The following is a 23,015-nucleotide window of genomic DNA, read 5'->3' on the forward strand; positions in this document are numbered from 1 at the left end:
ATTTTACAGGAATGTTGATATTTTGCACCTATAAGTACTCTTTCATAGGCCATAAAACTTTCCCGGTGCACAGATGGTTTGCTCCTAGAAAAACAAATAAAAGTGTGATCCATTTGGTTAAAATAAGTCTTCCTGTTGGGGGGAGTTATGGGACAGTAGAATAGAGATCTTTTAAATACGTAATCCAAATTTATTGCAAATCAATAAGTTAACAGAGCTCTTTGTCCAGTAATCTCTTTTTCATTGTGTGCCACACTTTCGTGTATTAATATCCTTTCTAGTGGGAGCCTGTGTCTTATCTGGGTTTCCAGGTTTAGGGACAGTTTTTACATTAATTATTTAGACATATCAGTGTTTCTGGCCTGGCTTTCAGAGGGAATTTGGGTGGATTGACACAACACTGAACAGAAGGGATTCAGCTGTAATTTTTTAACATAGACATGTCTGGGTGGGCCCTGGGCTCCCTGTGACTGAGGAGTGTGCAGCTCATCTAAAACCTGGTGCAAATGGTGAGAGACTGTCCTTCGTTGACTGTGTCTCCTTGCAGATTTATGAAGGGAAAAGAGAAGTTAACAGAAATTACTGCTGCAAACTCCCCATCACAGGTAAAATGGTAGAGTAGGAGCCAGGAAATCACTAGGACAGCTGGCACAAAGCAGTCACTCCATGCCCAGATCATTAAGACCATGATAGACACAAAGTAAGTCCTGAGAGAGCCTTGAAGTATTTTCAGGCTTAAACAATGGTCTTGCTCAGTCATAAAAGGACTTAAAACTTGAGAAAAGTCCCAGCAGACACAGCAGCCTGTGAAAGTGAAAATATGAGCCTCCAACATGGGAAGGATGTGCTTGGGAGATGGCTGCAGTGCTCAGAGCTGTGTGTGAGCTGACAGGACAAACACCTGATAGAGAACAGCTGGGTGGGAAAAGAACAAATGAGATGATCCTGTCTCACACCAACCTGGCAACATTTCAAGTTCCCAGCATGATCTCAACCCAGGCACCTGCCAGAGCTGGGTGAGCCCCCAGCAACAGTCATTCTGCAGCATCCCCTCTCCTCTGTGTGAAAACAAACCCAACCACCAGCCCATGGGCACGGGGACTCTGGCTCTGGAAATCGAAATGTTTTTGCAAGGCAAGAAACAAATCCTCAAATAGTCAATGTCACTTCAGGACGTGGACACTCAGCCAACAAAAACCCAGGCACCTGCAGATAGGTCACAAATCAGGGAATGTTTTTAGGAGAGAAATAGGGCCCAATTGGGAAACAGGAGTGTTTTTAAGTACTGGAGCAAGAGCCAAGTAACTATTCAAGCATCTCTTCAGTCCCTTTTACCTGCTGGAAGGGGCACCCTGTCCCCCCCTTATTTTCTGCACCAGAAAAATATCCAGCAGTGCCAAGTCAGTAGCTAGCTAGGAAATTGCAAGAATAATTTCCAAACCAGTTACCAAAGGACCTGCATGAGACCTTTTAAGCACATGAGAGGTTAGTTATTTCTATTGGCAAAAGGAAGAAGGACATGGTAAGAAGAAATCTTTTTTCATTGAGGCAGTTTGATCACAGGAATAATTTCTGAAAGATACACTGGAAACCAGACTTCCATAGGATAGTAAATGGTCATATTTTTATCAAGAACTCAAAGATATTTAAAAGTCATGGTGAAAACTCTTCAAAAAAGCATGACAACTGAGTCATTGGACTCTTCTCTGCAGCTATTTTGGAAACATCAGAGTGATGGGAACAAGCCATAAAATTGCATTCATGTGGAACAAGAAAGATCTGACAGCTCCCCAAAACAAGGGGCAGGTTAGCCTGGTGTTGTTCATCTCTTTCACACAGAGTCCCCACGAGTTCATACGGAAAGTGTGAGACCCAGCAAATCATTTTCAGTCTTCAAGTAAAAGAGTTTACACATCAGTTTGTGGAAGAGGGTGCCAAAAACTACACTCTGTGTCTGGGATTTACATACATGTCAAATAATTTATGACACACTCCTGCACATTAATAGTCTGTGTGTAAGTGAATGGGTGCCAGGAGAGCAGGTACCACATCTGAATCTCATGCCAAGGTTCTTCTGATAGCACTAGGAAGAATGGAAGGTATTTTGAGCAAAACTTGAGTATCCAAATAAGATCAAGAGAGGATATTTAAGGTTAGGAGAGAGTGTGAGCCCACCTATGACACCAGATCAAGCTCGGAGGCTGTGCAGCCCTGGGTCAGATCAGCCTAAATGAGTCTGTGTGAGAACCTGCTCAGCCTCAGCATCTTTTGAGGGCCAGGAGTACACAAAACAGTACAGGCACTTTGTGCTGCAGCTGCCCTGGCTTTGCCAATCCAGGGGCTCTGAGCTGCAGGACTGAGACACAGCCTGTCTAGACTGCACGTGCAGGATCACAGGCTCTGATCCGGGACTTGGATGGCAGCATTTCATAGAGGCAATATTAGATTTTCTCTGTTGCTCAGTGGCAGCAGCTCGATGCCCTGGTGGGGACAGCTGAATTGCTGCAGGAAAGCTGCCGAGCTGCTCTGGGGGATTTTGCGCGCTGTGTGGGAGCTCAGCAGGCTGCCCAGAGCCCGGGACCCTGAACCGCAGCCCGTCCGTCAGCACGTCGCCCCATGTGTGTTACAGTGGTTTTCACCGCCCTCAGCCCTCTCCATCATGTGTTTATAATCACCACTATTATTCTAGAGTCAGCAGAAGCATCCTATGCAAATCAGGATGCCAGGGTCAGCTAATGAATTGGTTACACCCTTTCCTTCCAAGAAAACCCGAGCCCTTGGAGTGATACTGACAGTGCACCATAGGAAATGCAAGAGCACTGGAGCCATAAAGAGCTGACTCGCTGGTTTTCTTAGCTTTGTCCTAAGCAGGTGAGTTTTAGATGTAAGAGCATCCTGGGTTGCAGTGAAATAGTTTCAGGGAGTTTCCATTGGCCTCACACTTCTGCCCCACTTGAGTCTCGCTCAAGACATACAGGCAGGTCTCCTGCTGCTACACAGACTGGCAGCACTCCCACTGTGTCACCCCACTGTGTCACCCCACTGTGTCACCCCACTGTGTCACCTCACTGTGCCTTAGCTCCCCCATCTATAAACTTCAGTCACAGTAAAAAACCCTTCCACAGGGATAGGCAGGCCCTAAATGCAGTCTAGGCAAAAGTCACCCCAAGGGTAGCACAAGAGTGTTTGTGGTCCTGCTGCTGGTACAGATAGAGGAGGTTCCTGGGTGACATATTGACTTACCAGGAAAGGTAGGAGACACTGCTCAGGACACATTAAACACATGCTCCAGTTAATTTATGTGACCTGGCACACCAAAAACTAATAAAAGCAGTTTATACTTTCACTTGCACATGATTAATGGCAAAGCTCTCCATCATATATCACAGACCATGCCCTAGCTGCGACAAAAATATACAGATTATGGGAGAAATTAGGAGCTAACAAAACAGCTGTTAACTGAGCTAGAAATACTCTACCACAGTCCCATTGTAAATCAGAAAATCACCCTGTGACGGGTCTCCTGGGCTGTTTGTTGGGCAGTTCAGAGCAGGAAAAGCAGACAAGAGTGAGAGGGCTCCTCCTAGGACCAGGCTGGTGCTGGTCGGACCCATGGTATCCATGATATCCACATTGCTGTCCTCAAAGAGCTTGTGACCACAGCAGGGAAAGACAATGGCACTGAGCTGGTGAATGGCTCCTGTATTCGCTGGCCCTCCCCTGGTTAGCAGTTCAGTGTGTAACTCTCAGAAGGCAATTAATTCACTGGCAGTACTATTTAATGTATTTCCAAGGATGGAAAGCTTTCTTTGGAAAGGGAGCTTCCCCTCTCAGGATAGGCAGGATGCAGAGTGCAAAAGTTAAATTTAAAATGTTGCTGTAAAGGTCACTCCAGACAGATAGAGGTTTCCAAAAGGAAGGGGTCAGTGACCTGGAGTCACTCTGGATCAAAACAGGCAGACCTGTGTGAACTCGTTCTCGCAGCGCTGGTCCCGGCTGACGCACGGTGCCCATCTCGCTGTGGACATTCAGCACAGGCAGCTTAATAACAGCCTGCCTTCCTGCCCCTTCCCAAAAGGTTTATTTCCTGACCTAGGCAACATCACTGGGGCAGCAAGAAAAAACACCGGCAAACAGACACATCCTTTGCCCGATTCTCAGAGGGACGGAGGCAGACCTTGCCCAGCAGGATGTGGGGAGCCAGGGCACTGCGATTGGTCACCTACTGCCAGCTGAAACAAAACAAAAAAGATGCTTCACAGTGATGAAAAATAAAATAGAGAGTAAGGAGGGTATTTATGTCATTTCCTGATAGGCCATCACAGAGCATGATAACAGGATGGGGTCCACTGTCAGTTCCTGGATGGTTCAGGCTATTTCCCATAACCCCAGTGACTAAAGAGTGCCGTGAGCAGAGCCTGAAGCTGTGGTGCATCCTGCTTCCCCATGCAGACACCTGGTTTGCAGGAAATGAGGAACCATCCCAGGGGGCTCAGATGTGCCCTGGGAACCACAAGCCTTTCACTGGCTTTGAAAGAGTAAAAACATCCACTTTTGGGAGTATTTGCCCTTCAAAATGGCCTGGAGATCCTGGTTCCCACCCACTGCCCTTGCTAGTCAGAGCCTTGGCATGGTGCAGGGAGACGGCACTGAGTCCTACCAAGCTCTGCCAAAGTGTCCCTTGCCTTCAGCAGTGACTCGGTGCTGGTGCACCATCCGTCCTTAGACAAACCTGCTGATCTGCTCCACTGAGATCCCACAGTTTCCTTCCCCAAATCCCTATAACAAGCCCTTCACCTGCTCCTGGCAGGCCTTAGCCTGCTTACAGAGCTCTTGCTCAGCTGTCCTGGGTCCTGGTCACTGCCCAAAACATGCCAGTTCTGAGCAGAGGAATTTTTTAAAAACCAATTTTAGGTGAAGGTAGCAGACATCAGTAGCATTTTTGCAGGGACTTTATGGTGTCCAAAATTGGAAGTTTTGTTAAGACACATGAAGCAAAGTTTTAAAAGGTCTGAAGTTGTAATCTGTTGCTTTAATCATATGCTAATGCTTTCCTTTAGTTTTGACATGGAAGTTGTTTTGTGGTATTAACTGAAGGGGAATTAGGTGCTATTTCAGTCACACAAAAATGATCTGCTTCAGAAATGAGTACATAACTCTTTTGCTTCCAAGTTACATAGTTCAATATATTCATAAAAGCTCACAACCAGCTGTACAGCTTCCCACCAGTAACAGAGGCCCTTTACTAGCAGCTTTGACATGTTAATAGCTGCAGAGATAGTAGTAAAAGAGTTAGAGAGTTGTTTTTTAAAGCTGGGTTTTTATTCTTCTGCACGCTGTTGTCCTGGGGGGCAGGTACTAGAGGACTAATGAGGTGGTGCTAGTTATGCCATTAGTATTATTCAACACTGTAAGATTGATCTCTTTATGAATTAGCACTTACATCTGTATGGCACAAGGAGTTGCTGGCTGAAGACCAAACTTCCCCACTTGTAGAGGAGTGACAGAAAGGCCCTGGGCTGGGCTGCCCTGGGGACCCATCACTTTGCCTGCCCTCAGCTCTGAGGCCACTTCTTTCCAAGCCTGTTTAAAACAGATGGGCAAGTCCTTCCAGCAGCCCAGAAGACTAAAACTGCATCAAACACAACATGATTGTCTCAGAGGGGAATTGTGACTCTTGTTGGTGAGATGATGAAGGTAGAGATGAGTTCTTCCTCCCTAGCTTGTCCCTTACTTATGGTGCAGACAAAAACAGCTGGACCAAAGCAGCCTGGTTCTTGGTCAAAAATAGCAAAGAAATTTGAAAACTGTTTTTGGGAAGAGAAGTGAGAAAGAACAGAAGTCTATTTTTCCTCCAAACTGAAATCAGACTATCAGATAGAGATTTTTTTTCCATGCCATACACTGTGGACCAGCCACTGTGCAGAGAAGATGCTCCATTAGCCTGACCCCCACCAGCAGCCCTGAGCTTTGCTCTGTTGATGGTTCTGGCCCTGCAAAAGGATTTCCATCCCTTTGAGAGACAGACATTTTTTGCCTCATATATGATGTAAAATCAGTTTCATAATACAAGTAAAATCTATCATAATCTCTTCATGCTTGGTGCTTATTTCAGAGCCAGCTGCAGCTGTCACAGCCTAATACTCACTGCTTAGGGTCCGTGTGTGCACAGCTGGCTCCAGCCTGAGCACCTGCCCTCGGCCCTCAGGAGCAAGCCAGGATCCCCCCGTTGGGTCTGGGCTCTGGTACTTGACTGCTGATTTTCCTTTGAAACCCCCCATGAAAAACGTGCCAAGGGGAGGGTGCCCTGTTCAGGGACAGCCTGGTTGGATTATTTGGGCTTAGAGAGCAAAGTGTCAGGTTTGTGTTTAATGAATATCTCCATCAATCATCTCAGCTGCCCATGGAATAATTACCTTGCAGAGCCACAGTGGCAGGTAAAGCCCTTGGCTCAGGACACAGAACAGGCTTTATTGGAAGCCCTGCTGTTACACTCACTGTTATTATAATTTGCCTTCAATTACATTCATGCTTGGTGTTTTGCAATAGATGGCTGTTTATTCTTTTTTGGGGCTGTTTCAGCAGGTACCTTATACTCCTCTGGCATTGCAGGCCAGGGATGCTCACCCCAACCTTTGAGGCACAAAAACCAAATTTGCCAGAGGTGTAAGCTGTCTCCCCAGATGCTGGCATATTTGGTGAAGTGCAAGCCAAAAGCATTTCATTTAGGTGCTGACTCAGCGTCACTTACTTGGAGTTTTTTGTACTCATATATTCACACAAGGCTATAACTAGCTCAAAAAGACTCCCAAGAGCTGCAAGGGAGATGGTCAAGGCTCATTTTGTAAAGCTAGTGCTTAAATTACACCAAACTCCTTCCCTCTGTAAGCTCCAATGCCTGCAGTCATCTCAGCAATGAATCTGGCCCCTTTCACCTCTGCCCTTGCTGGCCTTTATCCCTAAATATCAGTAGGATGAAATGCCCAAGCTCTGGGCTTTAAAGGACTTTACAAGTTCAATTTACAAGCTCCATAAAATTACAAATTCTCCCTCCCCTCTGCAGAAGTACCTTGTAAAACATGTCCTGTATTGTTTCAGTTTGACGGGTCAGGCTGCAAAAGCAAGGCAGCATCAAGTGGAGAGGGTGCATCTGGTACCAAGCAGAGTCTGTGGCTGGGAGAGGAGGAAACAGGAGCTGGACATGGTCAACTGCAAGTAAAAATAATTCCCTGCCTCTGCCTTGTGCTGTGGGAAAGCCCAAGGGCTCATCCCACCCTCTGCTTCTCCTCTCTTATTGAGCAATTATTTGCAATGTACATTTTGTTCAGTTTGCTTCAGGGTGTGACATCCATCAGCATCTCTGCACATGCTGATGTCCTAACCTAGCCCCAGCATCCAGGGCTGCACCTGGGACCATGTGGGCTTGTTCCTTAGCTAAGCATCTGGCACTTGAGAAAACTGCAGTGACCCTCCCCAGCTAATGCCTGGCACTAACCTGACACCAGGGCAGTAATCCACAAAGCCTCTGCCCCATCTCAGGTAGCTCCTGCTGCTGGTTGCATGCCAGAGGTCTGCAGAGGTCATATACTTCATCTTTCTGTTTCAGTTCAGGCTGCCTTCAATAGCATCAGAAAATGAGCAGAAGCCTCAGCAGCTGCACACAAAAAACACTTTCATATAGCACAACACACATCTACACCCAGAATTATTTGGTGTCAGAATGAGCACAATGAGTCATAACTCACTTTTCACTGGAGCTGGAAAAAATGCTCTGGAATTGTTGCCAGTGTCAGTGCCATTTTTTATCATTTAATGTCAAGGGAAAGTGTTAGTTGAAGAAGAAAGCAAATAAGGTACTCCCAACATCAGCTGAAAGACTGCCAATAAATGATGCAAAGAAAAATTCTGGGTTCTGCTGATGGCCTGTGCCAATCCATCCCATCCAGAAAAACACTAAAAGACCTTTCAGGACGCTGGGGTGTGCCAGCACACAGTACCAGTCAGTCAGGGCTGGCAGGGATGAGCACAGAGGCATTGTGCCACCTGCAACAACGGCAGAAGTCAGACAGCTGAGGCATCTCTGGAGAGAAAAGCCTGAGGGAGCAAACAGCCCCTGGACAAAGCTGTGGTTCCATTTATTCCAGTGCACTCTGGGCGATGTACAAATGGCAGCCTGTCACTGGGCAGTCTAAAGACATCTCTTAAAATACACTTGTTCCCAGAAATGATGACAGGTAACACAATCTGAGAAGGAAAAGAGAGGGAAAAAGCTTTGCCAGCACAGATGGCAGCAGATGCCCCCCAGCCCTCTTGTGCCCTGTGCTGTGGCCCCTGTGGCTCTTCCTGAGGGTGACAAGCTCAGATGTCCTAAATTCAACGTCTTGCATCAGGGCTACTGAGACTTGTAGAACCCAATTTTACACCAGCTGAGGTCTCCAGGGATCACTGTGGCAGCAGCTTCCTGCAATAGGACTGAGCCCTCACACTAGCCAGCCCATTTCAGGCTGTATAGGAAAGCAAAAGCCTTCCAGAAACCCAGATACCCTGTATGCAGTAATGACAAGATTTTATCCTTCCTCCATTATGGTGCAGGGTGTTTATGGGTTTTTTTGGGGTTTTTTTTGCAAGTTTTCTCTTTTCAGTACAAAACTTAGCTGGCTCAGAGCAGTAACTCTTGGTGGAAATGAGAACAGAGAAGGAGTATCTTGTTTCCAAGGCTAGATACTGTGAGGGACTAGGGAGCATGGACAGTGGTGTCAGGGTTTAGGTTCAAGCCCTGCTTTATGCCACCCCACAGCCACCTTAGCATTGTGTAGAGGAACGCCAGGTTTTCCAAAGTGCTCAACACTCAGCACACTCTTGCTCTGCACCTTCTTGGCTCCAGCAGTTCCTACCAGCCTCTGCCTCCTTCCTTTCCCAGAAAACCTCCTCCTCCTGGATTCTAGCTGACCACAGGCTCTGAGATGAATTTCATCCCAAGCAGAGGCAATGTGTGCCTCCAGCAGGCAGGCACTGTCAGGGCTGCATCCCACAGTCCTGCTCCAGCCTGGCTGTGTGTGGGCAGGCATGGGTGGTTCCCTGATGGCTACTGGCCTTTTCAACTGACTTCTTAAACCTGCCGTGGCACTGCCAATGTAGCTGCAACAGTTTTTAGATGTTCAAGAGGACAAAGTTGATACATGATTCCCCTACTCACCCTTCTGCTAACTTTGGATGCAAACTGTTTACAAACAGCTGTTGTAACATCCCTGAGGTGCAAAAGAAAATACTCAGCTACAGAGAAAAAGATCTTAGCATGGACTATGTCCAGGAATTTCATGAACAGAGCCAGGAGCTTATTCAGATGTTTCCCTTCTAGGCTCTGGGTTAGCTGGGTCTGTGGAGATGAGAGGGTTTATCATTTGTAACAGCTGTGAGTGGAGTGGGGCTGCGGGATGGCCCTGAGGGAGGGCGGCCATCAGGGAGAGCAGCCATCGCCATCGCAGCTCCAGCCTGCTGCACGGGCTGCCATGGCAGCAGCAGCCACACTGGCCAGCTGATTGCTCCTTGGCCAAGCCCACAGGCTGCAGAGGCATCTCTGCTCCCACCACCAAACCCTGGGGCAGGAGCAAGTGTGGCCCACAGTCCCCAGCGTGTCATCAGGAGTTCTGTGGCCATTTTGCTGGCAGCAGAAGGGGGCTGGCCGCACTGAGCTGCTCCTCGGCCATCGGCTGTGCTGCAGACATGGACTGTGCCTGCCCACCTGCTCCCCTCGCCGAGACTCTGGGGAAGGTTTTCCCTTCCCGAGGAGACTGGAGCAGTGCAGAGACAATGGAATCTGCTGCCATCAGCACCGCCTCTGCCCCGCTGATCCCTCAGTGCCTCCACTGCCAGGGCTGGAGGGCCGTGCACTGATCCTGCTCACAGCTGGGGACTGGGTGCTGGTACCCAGCCTGCTGCTTCCCTCTTGCCAGTGTACAGCACACTCACTCCCCAGGCTGCCATACCAGAAGGGTGCCATTCCTGTTATATTTAAAATGTAAACCCTCTTGTTTTCTTGTCCCTTTATTGGCTAAATTTTCCTGTCTCCTTGCCTCACTGGTTTCCCTTTCCATCAGCAGTATTGGCACATGGAGCTGGTTTCTCTCCCTGGAGAAAACTGTTGCTCACCCACACAACAGGGGGGAAAATAGCTTGTGGAAAAAAGGCAATCAGATCACTCAAGCTGAAGTTAATTTCTTTTAGAGTCCCCCCATTCTGGAAGCAGTTTCCTGCTCTTCTAATTGGTATTTCTGAAGGGGAGAGAAAGAGATCCCTGTTCCAGGGGTATTAGGCCCTTTAAAGATGCTTTAGCTAACAAAGCAAAGATTAGAGAACATGGATCAGATGTTTTTCCTATCAAAGCCTTTTCTTTCTTTCCTTTTTTTTCCCCTACTGTGGATGTTTTGAGTCTCCTCTGGGCCGGGCTTCATTAAGGCTGTTAACTTCGTAGTGCTGATGTCTCTTTGCCCAGCTCACAGTTTGGGTGGCCTGAACTAAAATCTCCCAAAGGGCTTATTACAGGTGGTAGGCAGACAGGGCTGGAGCCTGGGCCACACCACATATTCCTGAGAGAAATGTGTTTCCCTGACCAAAAAAGCACAATATTATATTCTTAAAACATTCCAGCCCCGTCTGGGTGTTCTCTGCATGCATTCCTGTACGTGGGATTATTATTGTAGAGAATTTATAAAGTCATTCATTTCTCTGGAAGTGTATGACATGGGTTTTGGTTGAATGGACCCAGTGCAAACTTAGAGCCATGTGGTGCTATAAAAACACAACAGTAAATAAATCAGCAGGGAGAATTTACACTTCAGCCTTCTGATTGTTTTTACATTCAGAGGCTCGGATTCAGAGCCAGAGTGTAAAATAAATACCTGTAGCAGTGAAAATGCAGCATCACACTGGCCTGCTAGCAATCACATCAGCATAGCCCAGATATGTGCAAAGCAAGGGTGTTTACAGTGAGCTTGTGGTGACCCTTTTTCCTTTGGCTGCTTCCTATTTTTCTTGGTGATACCTCAGATCTTTATTATGGTATTGTCGGTCCCAGTGCTCCTGTGGGTGAAGGTTGCATCAGGCCTTCAAGGGGTGTTGTTTTGTTTTTTTTTATGGGGGTTATTTTTATCACTGCTCTTTAGAGAAAAAAAAGAAATAACTCCAGGCTGAAACGTGCCAGCTCCTGGGTGTTACCAGGATGAAACCATGCTTTTCATCTATGGAAAAAGGGATGAAAGGAGCCAGGAGATGGACATCCGGGTTCTGTGCTTTCATGGTCCTGCCATTTGCAGGAAGCTCAGTGGGAAGAGCCAAGTCCTGGGAAGGAACCACGTGAGTTGAGGCCTCTCTCAAACCTTTGGTGGGAGCCAAAAGGGGATCTCCTCACCACACTGACAAGGTGACCCTGCAATTAAGCACTCCTCAGCTGGAGGAATTTCTGCTGTACTTGTCCCTGCATAATGTGAGAATGTCACTCAGCTGCAATTTCACCCATGAAGAGACAAAGGGTGAAATCATCTTTGATGACATCAAATTGTGTTCGGAAAACCAAAGCTATTCTGAGATGGGTGGAACTTTCCTATGCTGAAGTAGACCTTTTCTGGGCACAAAAGTGGATCACAATCCTGAGAGTATATAAAACAGCCCCTGCATTAATCTTCTCCCTGGGAGTCCCTCTGCTTACCCCACATTGCTCCAGCTGAGTTCTCCTCTGCTGACCACTGCACAAAAGCAGATTTTTGCTTTACTGCCAGAAAAGCACTGGGGTTATTTACCACCTCAGAGCTGGGGCCTTTGCCAGTTCTGGTGGACCATTTCTCATCAGAAATTAAGATCTATCTTGCCACTGATATCTTCTCCAGGACTGATCTGTAAGAACACCTGATTTTGCCTGTCAGGCTGAAATCACTTCTTCCCACACAAAACAGATGTGAGGGCTATGTACCGCTGTGGAGGGGACTCTGGGTGACTTGTGGCAGAATCAGTGCTTTTGTGCCCTCTGGCTGCCTCTGTCCCACAGCAAGGGGCTCTGCAGCAGCCCCCTGGGGAACAGTAGCAGTGGCTCTGCTGAGCTTTCTTTCTCCAAGACCCCACTGTGCTTTTTTGCACACTACACAAAATACTGCTGCTGGTAAAGGTATCTGAGAGTATAAGAGAATGTGGAATTTGGCTCAGTTAGAGGAATATATTACTGGCATTTGCATCTTCCATGTTTTTGTAGTTAAACAAATCTCTGGTCTAACAAAAAGTTGAGAATTCAGATAGATGGCTCCATGTCCCTGGTAAAAAGAGGTGGTTTACATGTGTGCACCCCTTGACTGCAATGCAAGGCTGAATGGATAACCTGTTCAGGCAGGTTAAGACCTTGATAACTTTATTTTGATGAGATGAAATTTAAGTCTGCAATTCAAAAGCACACACAAAATCATAAACCCAAGCTGTGTCTCCAAAAGAGCTTGTCCCCACCATTATGCTGATATTGTGGCTTTTAGTTTCTCTGAAGGAATAAAAACTCTGAAAACTGGAAGCACATCAATCTCAATGAATGCATTATACAAGCCAGATTCCTGTTATCTTTAATAAGGGATTATTTTTGTTAGCCAGGCAGTAGAGTTATCGGATAGAAAAATGGAAGTATTTTCCTCTGGTGGGTCCCAGAACGCCACCCTCCAGGAACAGCTCCCCCCTCTTCCAAGCTCCATCCCCAAGATCGTCCTCCGCTGTGCATACACTTTTCATGGGTGAGGAAGATTTTGTTGAGTTTTTGGGTAATGGATCCTCTATGCTCACTTGCTCTCTGTTTGGATTGTGAAGGAGCCTTTCTAGCAAAGCAGTATTCAGTGGTGGTCTCCAGGAAAAGGCATTTCTTGCATTAAAAACAATAAAAGGCCCAATGTTTTACAGACAGATGTCCATCAACAGCTGGCTCTGGAGTGGGAAGAGAACACCGGATCTTCTCCATCGTCACAGTGCTGGGGCTCTGCATATCCACTTGTTTATTTAACAAGCTACATTATTAAACTGGACCTTGGGTTGTGAGTGGAAGCTCAACCCCCTGAAAAGCCACACAGACGCTTTGATCGGCTATAAAGACCTACTTGAGAGACTGTGCACTTCACCAGTGCTGCAGGGAAGGAAAGGGGCCAAGTCTGCATTTCACCAGCTTTTCCTAAGCTGGGCCATTGTCTCAGCTTCTCTTTGGCTCAGATGTCGTTGGACTTGGCCTCTTGTGCAGACCTAGCAATATCAGAGGCACGTCGTGGGGACAGCGTGCTCTGAATGGCATGGGCACCCTGACCAGTGCCACTGTCCCAACCAAGCACTGCAGGCAGTGCTTCGGGCAACAGCAGCCCTTTGCCCAGCCCTGTGAATCCCATTTGCACTTGGCTTTGAGCCTTTCTCTATCCCTCTCTCAGCGGCCAGGCACTGGTTCAAGCTGTACCAGTGGGCTTGGGGCTCTTGGGGCTCCCAGTGTGCAGGCGAGCCCTGGGCAGCAGTGGCTGCTGCCATCGGGCACCTGGGCTTGGGCGGCCGAGTGCCACGGATACGTCAGTCCTGTTCACGCAGCAGCTGCCCCCTAACTTTGTCACAGCAGCTGCTTCCTAGGACATGGCAACAGTTCCAGCTAGGAAGGGAACATTTTATTCAGCTGAGACTGGCCAGCAGTTTAAATGGGGAAGTGTAATTACCCACACTTCAATTTGGCCTTCAAATGGAATCTGATGTCTCTGTGGTGAGCACCCACCGTGCCTGTTGGAGGCAGTGCAAACACTTGAGATGAAAAGTCACATGTCCAAAGATGCTCCAACAATTCAAGGCAGAAGAGGTTAAACCAAGACTTTCAGAAACACACTGAAAATCTGTCATTATCTCACATGGTACCTATTCTCCTATGATCTGGAGGGAGGGTCTTGTAAGGAAAACACTGTGGGGGCTGTGACGGAGCCTGCCCTGGGACAGTTACACCCCACATAAAACCAGCATGAGACCCCTTCTCTGGGGCCTCAGATTACTCCCACAAAGTCTTGTTCTCTCAGCCACAGCCAGCATTGCTTTTTTACTGCTTTTATTGTCCCCCTGGATTTCTTTTAATTAAAAAACTCTCTAAGTAAATCTGGGGACAGCTGAGCAGCTCTTTGCCATACCTTCCCTGCCAAACTCCTGCTCACGGGACACAGTGCATCACTCCCCAAAACTACTAAGCTTTTCCTAGTGGATATGACAGTAAAGCCAGAGCCCTTCCCTGATGCTCTCTACATGCTGGAGGTCAAATTTGTCTGGGTCAGCCCCCCACAGGCTCTGTGAATACCTGCTGGATGCCTGCTGAACTTGCTAAGCCAAAAACCTGCTCTCAGTGACAGCAGCACCCAGCCCAGCCTGCTGCCCTTGCCAGGGCAGGCTGTTCCCCCTGGAATCTGACACTTGGATTTGATAGCATCAGTTTGGCCACCTGCAAAAGCTCCACTCTCTCCACAAACTGGGCAAGGCAGGCTGATGCCCAGGCTGCCACAGGGACCCAGAGGTGCTTTGCAGCAACCTTGGGTCTTGGAAAAAAAGATTTTGCAAGGACTCGGATTTTCAGTAAAGGAGCCCAAAGCTGATTCAGGTGCCATGCCAAAGACAAGGTTTGGACAAGCCTTTGGACTCAGAGTAACCACAGAGGAAACCTGTCACATGCAAAGATCTCCTCTCTTTGCAACAAGAGAGAGCTGCAGTAAGAGCTGAGCGTGTTTTCCTGCCTCTACTCAGCTGTAGAGCTCTTGCCTCTTCTGGCACAGCACAGTGCTTCACCCCAGAGCAGACAAAACTCTTGCAGGTTCATCACAGCATGAAATAAGGTGGGAATTTCTAAACCTGGCATTGAAAAAGAAATGCTCTCATCACAGGAACACCAAGAAAATAAGTTTCTGTGGATTATTTTGCAACCATCGTATACTCTGATTGTTTCAAAGAGATTTTACTTTTTTTTTTTTTTTTTTTTTTTTTTTTTTTTTTTTTACTTAGCCAATTTATTCTTTGACCATGTTTTCAAGAAGCCTAAAATCACTACAGCAAAACCCAGCCATTGGGTGGAAAATATGATATTCCCAAAGCTGTTATGTAGTCCTTGGTATTTTGGATTCTAGTCCTGACACAAGTAACAAAAACAAACACTAGGAACACATATGTAATTTTAACTAGAAGCCAATCTAAGTTTTAGGACCGTAAACAGCATACACGTTTGTATTTGACTAACTTGTGTTTCAGTGGAACCTAAAACTTTTTGTTGTGTGTTCACTAAGGTTGTCATTTCAAGCTGGCCACAAAATGCTCTGCTAAAGAAAGCAAATGGCAAATAGGAAATTCAGACTCTGATAGTGCACCAAGGCAGAATAATTCAGCATTACATCCAATGGCTGAGCCCAAAGTTAATCCTATTGCTGAAGGAAAGGCTGCTGTACTGGAAAGGTTGCACAGTACAATTCACTTTATTGGATTAACTTTGTGTGTGAAGAGCCACCAGCAAGCCCCATTCTGGGGAATTTCCATCATTCAGCTCTAGACCTGCACTGCACTTCCTTACAGCCCTATATTTCTCTTTCTGTAGTTTTATTCTTGATGAACAACCCTCAGAACATATTTGCTCTATTGAGCAGTAGGCACTTGGCACTGATTCACCCCACAGGTCCTTTCTGCTGGCAGCAGGGACTGGGAGAGCTGCTCAGAGTGACAGGACTGTTCCCAGGAGCTGCTGCAGCACCGAGCAGGACAGCCTTGAGGGGAAAGGAGCTCCCCAAGCAAAGGGCTGAGAATGGACATGGGATCTGGCACCATCAACACCCACCTTCCCTCCCATCAGCTGAGCTGCTTTTCCCACTTCTGCCTGCACCTGGAGTTAATGCACCTCAGCTGGACTCTGCAGAAATGCAGCTTCTTGGTTGGTGTTTCCAGAACAGACTTAACAGCATAAATCCCACAAGATTCAGGGAGAAATACACTCTTGATGCATTTTTAAGAGAGTGCAAGCATTTTGGCAGCCTGCATCACATCTGCAGAAGTGTGCAAGCATTCCTGTAAAATGCAGATAGTGCCTGGTGAAACTGGTAAACCAGTCAGCAGGTCAGGACCAGTATTGCCCTGATTTATTAATTTTCACTGGTCTATGTTGTCTCTCTCTCTATCACCAGCCAGTGTCTGGATACCTTCAGGTGGCAAACATGTGGGTAGTCAGCAAACATGCCTTTCAATACCTTCTCACCTTTGAAAATGGGGCTCCACCTCCTAAATCACCGTGGTCCTTTTGGGAAGTAACCCATCGTGTCTCCTAAACTGAGCCCCTGAGTCTGCATGAAAATCAGTGCAGCTTCACTGAATCCTGACAGCATCAACACATCCATCAGCTGTTCCACATCATAAGCAAATTAATTATCATCACTTCTGCTGTAAAGCATTTAATGTCACAGCCAGACACATGGATCTATGGAGTTTATCACTGCAAGCTCTCTACACACTGCTCTCTCTCCTGTTTCTGTACCTCTAAGGAACTCCACCTGAGAGAGCCCTGCAGTGCCCATCCCTGCCTTGAGGTGGGTTTGTGGTTTTCCCCAGAGGCTGAATTAGGAAAAGGCTTGGGCTTGGCCTCCCAACAGTCACATTTCCATCAGCAGACACAGGCTGCTGTGGACTCATTGAAGCTTCAGGCAGAATTTCCCTGTGCTGCTCAGCTCTCACATAGCAGAGTGATACCACACAGGGGTGCTAAAACTTCTTCTATGAAACATCTTCTTCCAAATCCCATTGTTGAGCTGTGGGAACCTGCCCTTTTGTCTGGAGGGCAGAGCCTGCAAATCCATTCTGGGGAGGCTCTCTCTGACCACCCAGGGGCCTGCCTTAGCTTCTGATCTGCAACATTATCTGATACCTCTTAGACCACAAAAGTAGAAATAAGATGATTATTGGAGAGGAGTGGGGTGAAGCAGGCTTAAAAGAGATGGAAGGAAATTCTCTGTCTGTAGAGAGATAGGATATTTTTTTTAAGAAATGCACACTGTCTCCAACTTGCTTTTCTCATGAAGCCATGGTTACTCGATGGGTTAGAGATCTGTTTGGATAAAAGAAAACTTAAGTCAGTTAAACCACTTGTGAATAAAGCAGATCCTGTGCAGTTGTTTCAGAGGACAAGCTCAAGCCAGACAGAGGATTTTCCTATCTTAGAGCACTAATAATCAAACAGCAAGTGCTGTCTGGTTGTGAATAAGCCAGTTTACAAGATTGAATATACAATATGTGGAATTAATTTCACTACATTGTGGCTCAGGGATTTTTTACCTGGATCCATTACTGTGGATATATACTTCATAACCTTAAAGGGTAAATTCACCTCCTCATTGCTGTCACCAGCTGGGGGACTGTGTCACCCACTGTGATGCTTGTGCTTGCTGCCACAGAAGGACCCATGTGTTTTTCCAACAGCAAGGAGTGACACCTTGACCAGTCCAGCCCCAGGGTCCCAGCCTCTGGCTTTGCAGGGAGACAGGCTGGCCCTGGAGGCCACTCAGCAGCTGACCACTGCCCAAGCAGTAGGGCCAGCCCTGGCAATGGCTACAATCATAGACAAATAGTCATAAATAAGAGCAAAGCACTGTGGCTTGACAAGCCTTCGGCATCCCCAGCGATTTGTAATGGGATATGGAGGTTTTCACCTCCTGGTCTCTGGTTCACATTTCAAATCCAGCCCTGCTTCGAAGTGACCAGAGGTCATTGCCAGGCTCAGTCGCCCGTGTGAAGACATCAATGGCCTCATTTCTCTAATTCCTCAAGCAAGGCTGGGGGGAGGACTGGATTTGTTTGGGTTTATAATCCTGATGGAACAGCCCAACACAAGGCTATCTGCATTCCTCTCCCTCTGGTCCCCATCCTGGCTGTGTGTGCAGCCCCTGTGTGGTGCCAGTGTGAGGCTCTGCACCTCGCCCCAGTGAGGAGCTGAATGCTGCACCTCATTTTGATTTTTCCATCTATAAAGCTAAGCAAAACTATGCATTCTCTTGTACAGGGCCTGGTAGGTTTACACAGGTTTCTGCAAGTGTGAAACTCCCTATTTAAGCGCAGATCCACAGCCCTGTCACCAGAGTCTGGTCTTGGTCTCTGCAGCCCAGATGTCAGGAAGGGCAACAAATGGGTCCTTCTAATCAAACTCAGCATAAAAGGCAATTGCACCAGTGCAGCCCCCTTGCCAGCTGCACCCTTAGCCCCTGGGTGTTCCTGTTGATTTCTTCAGTGACATCTCTCTTCCCCGCAAGCTGGGACCAGCAAAAGAGCACCTATGACTCCTGTTCTTCCCCTGCTCTGCTCTGTGGCAGGGAGGTGGCTGTGCCTGAGCTGTCCCCTGCACCCTTGCAGGATCACAGTGCTGGTGCTCATGTCTTACACCAGACCTTTGCAGGGTTCCCTCCAGCCCATGCATTTCTCATACAATTCAGTGGAGTGTAGGGTTTGTTTTCTCTTTGTAACAATCACCAGAGGGGCTCAGGGCTGGCACACAGACCTGCACAGGTTTGCAGTTTGTTCTGGATTCCCAGGCACAGAGGTGTTTTATAAATATCCCCTATTATTACAGTGCTCTATTAATAACTGCCTTGGGGAACAATGGGAGCACGCAAGGGCTTTGGTCATCTGATGCCAACCAGCCGAGCCTCCTCGGGGCCGTGGCACATTCCCAGAAAAGTGTCTATTTGGGGAAGCGTAGCATTTGCATACAAACCCAGGGGATGCATGAGGCCCTGGAGGAGGACATGCCATGGTGTCTTCTCCTAGGAATGTGCTCTCTGGAAGCACAGATGCTCCTCAGTATCCTGGGCTTTCCCCACACCCAACACGGGGATGTGCTGGGTCACAGACCTCTCCCTCACCCCATTGTACAAGAGCTGTGACCCCGGGCATCCGGTTCTGCCTGGGCTCTCCCCCAGCTCTGCCAGATGGGCAGGGCAGGAAGGGAAGGAACGTGGCTTGTGGTAAATTTGGTTCTGCCCAGACACTCTTGTGGTTGCAGCTCTTGCAAAATTTGATGAATGTTCCCAGGGACGTGCCCTGGCCTTTGTCACAGTCTGCGTCTACATTAGTGGTTTGGGATGGGAAAACTTTTGGGCAGCCTTGATGCTCAATTAAAAGGCATTCTGGGGAAGAGCTGAAAATTAAAGAGGCTGATGGAGTGACCAGCATGTGTCCTTCAGCAAGCCACAGCTCCTCACTCAGGCCAGAGGCAGGGAGCTCACTGGGGACTCCCTGCCAGCCCTAGCTGCTGACATGCACTCTGCATGTCCAGGCAGAGGGGACATCCCTCCTCGTCATGCTGGGGACATGGCAGCAGGGCTCCACAAAGGGTGAGGAGGAAAGTGAAATGAAGGAGCCCAACACTTGTTTCTCCAGGAGAGGCATGAAGGAGCCTCACTCCCGCTGGCTGTTATGGTCCCTGCTTGGGCTCCTGCCAGGTTCACCAGGGAAAATGGTACCGGCTTTTTTTCACATTGTTCCTGATGGCTGGGTACTTCCTGAGTCTTTCCAGTGAGGTGGGGAAGGGGAATGAAAGGAAAACGGAACCTTTTTTTATTTTCCTTCCTTTTGCAATATCTCTGTGATCACAAAAAGCCATATTGCAGCTAATTTTCCTGCCTCCGTTCACACGGGCATTTTGCAAGGGCACAGGAATTCCTCTGTGGGGGACATTGGCTCTTCTGATGCCTCCCCCTGGTCCCTGAGCTGCCAACTTCCCAGTTTCTCGGGATGCAGCACTGGGCCCCACATCCCACTTGCTGTGCTGGCCTGTGGTGGCAGAGGCAGGAGAGGAAGCAGAAGCAAGTGCAGAGCCTGCAGCCCTGGGACCTTTGCAGGGCAGAGGTGGGAATGCAGAGGCAGTGGAGGGGCTGCAGGGCTGGGGAACAGGATAGTGCTGAGAACTACCATAACTCACCAGACACCACTTGCAGCTGCTCTAGCTGCAGATCTCCTGTTTTCATAAACTCTGCACTAATCTACCCAGCTAAAGACAGACACCTAAAAATGGGAAGTAAAGGTTGTGGAGTTCTGTGCTCTCTATTCATGACTGAGTCACTCAGCAGCTGTATAAAGAAGTTGCAGAGCTCAGCAGGTACCCAAGGGGACTTTCTGTGTGATATAAAGATGAAAAGTCTCTCAGTTCATCACTTCTGAAAAAATAGATGTTTTGATTAAGCTGAATATTTGCAGGGCCTCAGTGGGAGTGCAGCCCTACCCTTGGTGCAGGCAGGATGCAGCAGGGATGCTCTTGCTCCCAGGACAGTGTGACCATGTTAGTTCCCTCTTGCCATGTTTTAGTTTGCCAGTGAGGGAAAGCCAGTGACCCCTAGGTTGTTTCTGCAGGTCTGGGGTGGGAACAGATGTTCTTGCACCAAGCATGATCAGCGCCCTGAGCTAAGCAAGGGGACCCAGCTTCAAGCATCCACCACCCCCTAATTCCCCTCTGGTTCAGCTTTCACTTGCTTTTCCTTAGTAAGGACATTCTTTTTCTGTTTACCAACTGCAAAGCTGGGGAAACCTAATGCCAGTATTAAGAAAAATACTTTTCAAATTATCCTTTAGTTCCAACAGCTTAATGTCCTTACATATGCTTAGTGTGGAGTTTCAGCCTCATCTGTCTGCAGTGGGACAGCCTGCCCTGGCTGGGAGCAGCAGGGCCCTTTTCATGTCAATGTGTCAGTCCCCCAGCCCGCCGTGGGGAGAAGAGGCCACATGGAGCATCGGGCCCCCCAGGAGGAGCTCCTGAGGAGGGCTAGTTAGGTTTTTAGGGCTGTATCTCCCTATTCTGGAACAGATGCAATGGGTGGAGTTATCCTTCTTTCACCATGGGTGGTTCTGAGAGTCTGAGAGCAGGACCTGTTGGCCATGACTTCAGTGTGGTCATGGCTGTGCTTCATGCTCTGTGTGTGCAGCAGGAAAGGCTGACCTATGGCACAAGCCTGCCAGTTCCATGCTTGCCTGGGTGGAGGCTCTGCCATTGTCCCTCGGAGGTGGGAATGGAAGAATGTGCCAGATGAGCCCACTGAGAGCAGAGTGGACAAGGCAGTGACATGCAGGGGGTCTGTGTGGGGACAGAAAGTCCTTTGAGAGAGGCAGGAGCAAGGCTGTAAAGGGAATGTGCTGCTCAGCCCTTCCTACCTACCCATGCCACTGGCACCCAGAGGAAAGCAGCCATAAGCCCATGGGGGTGGCAGGCAGCTTGTCAGGTGCTTTTCCAGTTGCAGTGGGTAGAACTCTCCCCTCACCACCCACACCACCCACCTGTGCTGCTCCTCTGCATCACCCGGCTGTTCTGCCTGCCTTAGCCGGAGTTTTCTGGGTGAAGGAATGTGTCACCCCAAAGAGGGGCTGCCCTCCACCCCTTCTCCACTCCTCCTCCTGCCCCCTCCTGCTCCACAAATAAACAGGGAGGTGCTGACAGCTGCCAGGTTTGGCCAGAAGACTTTTGACAGAAAATTGAAGCCCCTGCTGTGAGGAGGGCGAACTGGGGGGGCTGTGTGCTTGCAGAGCCGCCAGCAGTGTGGCCAGGCTGAGCAGGCTGCATTTTTAAAGAAAAGTCAAATACTAGTCTGATGCTCACCTGAGCAGGGGAAGCTGGGAAAGCCCAGCCCAACGTTTCCTTTTCTCTTTTTGGTTTTTTTTTCCCCTGAAGTAACTCGTACGTAACATCTGGCATTCATCTTCTCTTTCCTTCACATGCACGGCAGAAACCCTGGTGTGAGTCATGTCCATTTAAATATGGAAGCACATCATAAAACCTAATGGAGAGTCCAAGAGGTGAGCTTTTATGTGGCTAAGACTCGTAGAGAGGTCAAGATTGTTTGGTTTAAACATGGGGGGTCATTCTGCACGTGAAGGTGGTCCTCTAAACCTTTAGAAAGCCTTGTTTGCTCAGCGCGAGAGCTCAGCACAGCATCCCGTGGTTTCAGTGTCAGCCTCCTGACAGCACCACAGCCCTCCCTGCCTCAGTGGAGGGGAACACGGGGTGTGGGCACTATCCCACAGCCATGGGCAGCCACAGCCCGTGCAGGGGTCCCCAGCCAGCAGCAGGAGTGGGAACTGGGGCTGTAGTGGTGATGGATTTTGGGGTTGTCACCTTGCTCACAGCAAAAGGCAGCAATGATCACAAGGCCAGGGGAGCTTGGCATTCACCCCATCGCCTGTAAAACCTGACATGTTTTATGGGACAGGGAAGAGGAGGAGTGTTAACAATTCATTTGTCCTTGTTAAACTCTGGTTTTGTTTTATGGACTCTGAAATCATTTTTGGTGACCATTTATTACTACTTTATTGTTTTGTTTATTGTGACTAAGTACGAAATAAAACAACCCTTCTGCTCAGGACTAGCATAAAGACGCTGTTTGATCTCCAAATTCGTTTGCCTGAGGTACATTTTCTCGAGCCAAAACAAGGCATCTGTCTGGGGTCAGACAGTCTCTGCCTTTCCCTGGATCTTGTCCCAGTGACTATACCAGCCATGGGCATGAGTGAGTCCCAGCCAGGGGAAGCAGACAGGATCTGCCCCTCTGATGCTGGAATAGACCAGCTCAGAGCTTCAGGCTCCTCTGTGCTCATCCTCTGGGCAGGGAAGATTTTTGATTGTAAGCAAACAAGTCATTCAGGGTTACTAACCCTGGATTGTATAAATGTGGGTGCTTGGTGTAACAAATATCACATCCAACTCTCTTTTCAGCTCAGTCTTGGCTGTGGCAGGCACCAAAGTAGATCCATCCCCTGTCCTCAGACACCTGCTCTGACCAGTGGCTGCAGATTTAGGATGCAATTAAAATAATGACAGCCAGGGGCAAAGTCCCTGACAGCCTAGAGGCATTTAGCACTTAGGGTCTGATCTGTGGTTCTCTTGTCCTCTGTCTTGTTTCCATTACCATAACAATATCTCTATTTACTGCTGGTGACCCTGGTCATCTAAAGCTAGCTGCCCAAGTGTCTTGACTAATATAAGC

Source organism: Passer domesticus, chromosome 17 (genome assembly GCF_036417665.1).
Source record: "Passer domesticus isolate bPasDom1 chromosome 17, bPasDom1.hap1, whole genome shotgun sequence".
Taxonomy (NCBI): Eukaryota; Metazoa; Chordata; class Aves; order Passeriformes; family Passeridae; genus Passer; species Passer domesticus.